Raw genomic sequence first — 4,860 nt, 5'->3', positions numbered from 1 at the left:
AATTGAAGTTCCGTATACTAAATGACTTTAAATATATTGTAAAGAAAAAAGAAACTCCACTAATGCAATGTTCAACTCATATTGTTAAACATTATACTAAGTGAGTTTATGTTATAGAAGATAAGGACACCCGTCTAATCGAGTCTGCCATTTATATTGTTGCCTTAGTACTTCCTGATTCCAATGCAACTATTTGTTTTGAGATCGGATTGCATCTCAACTCCAACTCCGGCCTTGAAATTTCGGAAATTCGTCTAAAATCGTGAAATTGTCTACCTAGCGCCTGAAATACGCTCTCATGGCAAAATGTATAAAACAAAAGTTATTTGCCGCATCATTTGCTACCGAAATGGTATATGATATTGGCCGTAGGACGAATCGTTCCCCAGATACGAGCGAAWACGCGGCGCGCCACAGCGCATGGTGCAAATCGGCTTGCGGCCACACCTTTTGACGTTGATTTCGCCGAGTGCTATCACTCACATTCATTCACCTACTCCAAAGAAAACGTTCGGATAGGTCTCCACACAAATATTTTTTCATCGAGTTCCTTCACTCTTGTCGGTGATTTCGCCGAGTTCTATCACTTACATGCATTTCCCTGYGCCATACCACACGTTCGGACTGGTCTCTACATAAACATTTTTCATCGAGTTCCTTCACTCTTGTCGTTGATTTCGCCGAGTTCTATCACTTATATTCTATCAACAGAATACAGAACTCAAAATATCTGTATCTAAATTTAAAATCTCTGTAAAATCTCTCTGAGTCCCAGTTACCTACTTACCAGGATGTTATTTTGTGTTATCAGTTTGAAAGATTTCGTATAGGGCGACTCCGAGGCGACAACTATGAACCTAGGAGTAAAGAGGTTACAGAAATAGTTGCCAAAGAGGTTGAAAATACTTTCAAAAAGTCATCTATTCCGATAGTTTCACACACCAGAGTTATACAAATGCTCACCACATACCATAAGAAATTTCTGACTCTTAAACAAATGTTTTTAAGGAACCCAATAGGTTTGAGCKCTAAAAGAGACGACTTTGTCTCTTCTGCCTGAAAATTATTTGACATCGCTGCTTGTAAAACAATTATTTTTCTTCTTGCACTTGTCCAAAGGAAAGGAAAGTTCCTATCAATGAGCAACCATTTCTCTTGGACCAGAGAACCAGAAGAATTGATCGCAGTGTCTGCCTGAAACAAAAAAAATTACAAAAAAAAATTAAAGTAAAGAAAATCTTTCAAAACTTCATTCAACATCAACACTTACCAGAAAAGTATCAGCAGACGACACATGGATTCTTGGATGGATTCTTCCAAAAACGATGCTGATGATGAATTTTCTCTTCCATCCTTTCCAAACAAAACACACTAGTATTAGAACACACTGCTTTAGCTGCAGAAAGATTTAGAGTAAGTGATAGAGCAGCGGCCTTGATTGTTTCATCTGCTTTTCTGGATGCCAAAAAGGAGGTTTGATAACAGAGGATCAGGCTAGCTTTGTCACTGACAAATGCAAGATTACTCGGGCAACAAAAGTGTTGGAGTTAAGCTCCAAAACACCGAAAGTATTGACTCTGTATATGGGCTGTATTTTGACGGACGCAAAGACAATACTCTTACACAAGTCAGCGAAGGTGAAAAGTACTAGAGCGATACTGTCACAGAGGAACATATTTCTCTTATAGCGGAACCTGGTTGTCATTACTTTGGCCACGTCACCTCTCCTTCCGGGTCAGCTGAGGATGAGACGCAAGCTATATGGCAACATGTACATGACAATTCAGTTGTTGGAGCTGATGGCATCAACACGAACAGGTGGACTCATTCGGAAACTAGAAGAAAGAATAGGTAGGCCATTGCAGTGGGTTGTTTGTCTTCTACACTTCAACGAACTTCAATTTCGTGCTCTTTTCGAACACATAGATGGTGTCTCAAAGRGTCCAAATAAATTCTCTGGCGACATAGGTAAACTCTCCTTTCTTGTAAGAAGTTGCCTGTTGTCAAATTTGAAAGTTTTCCATTCTCTCAATTACCTTCTGAGGTTATTAATCCCACCCAACTAAGCACAGACCAAGCTTATCTCTATAAAATATCAGAAGCTGTTATGTCCGGTCAATGTTCCTCAGATTTAGCGTCGATACTTCCAGGTAACATGTGCAAATCTCGCTGGCTCACCTGTGCAAATAGAATTCAGAAATTATACATTTCTATTGACAAACTAACAAAGGAAATAAAGATTTTGGTCAAGTACAAATTAAAAATGTATGAATTGAAAATGTATGCTGTGATCAACTTTATTGGCCAGGAGGTGCGCTCAGGCTTAAGCTTAACTTAAATCTGACTTAGCCTAAACCCTAACTCAACCATTAAGGCCCAAGAAAGCAAATCCAGTAGTCGACGCTGCCGGCTTTGACGTCTGCTTCGTGCTGACTCAGCTTCATCCAATTGTTTATCCAATTGATGATAGTGCAAGCAACGATCGCTGGTAAACTGTTTATGCAATCGGATATTGATACTGTTTACGTAATCTGCAAGCTTTAGTGGCGGTCGTTGCCCACACAATCTGCTGATGAGGCAAGATGTTGTATTGGCCTCACCACATTCGTACCCAACCGGAAATTGGGCATTATGTGTTAACTACTCCCCCCTTCGAAACACAATCGTCTTCGTTCGTTGCCATATCTTTCGCTACCAGGTTGATCCCGTGTAATGCTCGTGTTTTCTTCTTGTACTGCCAGAGGAAAGCGAGGCCACTGATCAACGCAGCCACTCCCAGACCCAGGATGAAAGCAAGTGTCCTGCTCGTGACGGTCGTTAGTTCTTCTTTAATTTCGTCAATGGTTTGTAGATTTTGATTGTTGAGGCGGTGAAGGTAAGGCAAACTTAAAATGGTCTCATGGCCAGTGATGTTCAGCAGGGGTGAAGCAGCAATACCTGGAGCCTTTTCCAGCCTGCTCATTCTGTTAACGTACTTAGTGCCGTTCAGGAACACAAAGTCCTCGAAAGTGACGAGATATGTGCCACTTACATTTTTCTCAGGTGTTTCATCAATGGCGATTCTGGTTGGGCTGTCGTTAATGATTATGACTCCATCGTCAACTATGGTGCTAGCGTTAAGGTGACTCGGTTGCGTGCTACAATGTGCTGTGCCACCGGTGCATGTTTGATTTGTAGTTAATCTGCAGAACGTTGAAGTTGTTGTTGCTTCACAGTTGTTGACCGCCAGAATCCCGCTCTTGCACTCGACCACTGTATTTTCGTTGATTTGCAGYACGACGCCGTTGTGTACCACCGGAAAAATCAAAACTTTCCTACACAAAAACTTAATTCTAGGATATTTGAATATAAAATGAATTACATCATTGTGCTGAATAACTTTAACGGTTGACACTTCCATTAGTTCAGTGATTGCTATATCTGTGATTGGCCCAACCAATATGGATTTCAAACCCTCGTCATCAATGATTACTGGATTTACTACCCGTATTTTCGCAAGGGTTATTGCGAGCATTATATTCTGAATTTCCGTGATCATAATCCTATTTCGAGTAAGTAAAATTTCATAAAGGTGCGATTTTTTCTTTCTTCGGTTCTTTGAGGAGTTCATTTACCGTACTGGTTAGTGCGTTAATCTGTTCCTGTGTCTTTATGTTAATCACTCTCTATTGTTGGATTCTATTAGTTGCACTTCTGTCATTCTAACTTGGTGGAAATCGTCAGCGTCTGGGGTACCTGTGATAAATTTAAGGGCTGAATCCAGAAAGTCTAGGCTCTCGCCATTCTATGATATACGCTTATAGCGGCTAGTAATATTCTAACATGTCCATTGTCAGTCTCTAGCAACTTTCGCATGTGCGACTGCGGAAATAGGTCCGTCATGTTGGCAGTTTCGTCTGTCATGTGCATAAACTTGGTCAAATTAGTTGAATGCCTCAGGTAATTGTATTCGTACTAGTGCGTCGCCGTCCACTACCGGTATGTAATGCGAGTGTGAGTAATCCGTTAATTTGGCTGCCGCTATCTCGAAAGTGAGWAGTATTGTGATTGAAAACCTAAAGAAGCAATATAAAGTGATTAGAAATTAATGCCGTAATTTKTTAAGGCTAAGTACTTTATCTAATGTTGTCCTTATGGACTATCCTTCCATTTATTAGGACAGTTGTCCCCAGATCTGCCTCTACTCTCCTCTCCTCACACAGGGGGGTTAATTTGTTCCCTAACCTTCTATTAGTTGTTACCATTACCTTTTCCCCCACTTCAAAGACCCTGTTCTGCCTTGACGGGTTATTTCTATCGAGCTGAGCCTGTTGTGCTTGTTCAATTTTACCTTTCACTTCCTTTCGGAATTCTTCGGTTGAGGTGTATATTACCTCAATAGGCTCTTTATTTGTGACCAAGTGTATTGTTCGGTTGTATTCAATGGTAGCTTGAGTGATGAGGTCCTTTGTATCGCTTATTCTTCTTTCAAGTTTAAGGCACCTAGCAATTTCTACCAAGGTACTGTGAAACTTCTCTACCTGTCCGTTGGAAGTACTGTGGAGAGGGGGAGCGTTTACTATATCAATCCCATATTGGTTCTTCAATAGAGTCAGAAGTCCGAGTGTCCGAGTGTCCGACGCCTCATTATCACAATAAATAGTTTTTGTTCCTGGGAAGAAATTAATCAACTGGAGGGTGGGTATTTTCATATCCGTTATGGTCCGCGACGGTATCGGTTGAACTACTGCAAATTTAGAGAATTTATCAACACAAGTTAAAAAATGCTTCTTGTTTGTGGAGAAAATATCTATGTGTAGCATTTCACCTGCGTATGATGGAATCGGTGTAACGCCGAGTTCCTGCCTTCTAGGGTGTCGA

This window comes from Bactrocera latifrons, unplaced genomic scaffold, assembly GCF_001853355.1.
Source record: "Bactrocera latifrons isolate USDA-ARS-PBARC rearing strain unplaced genomic scaffold, ASM185335v1 scaffold_271, whole genome shotgun sequence".
NCBI lineage: Eukaryota > Metazoa > Arthropoda > Insecta > Diptera > Tephritidae > Bactrocera > Bactrocera latifrons.
This window is presented reverse-complemented; position numbering follows the sequence as displayed.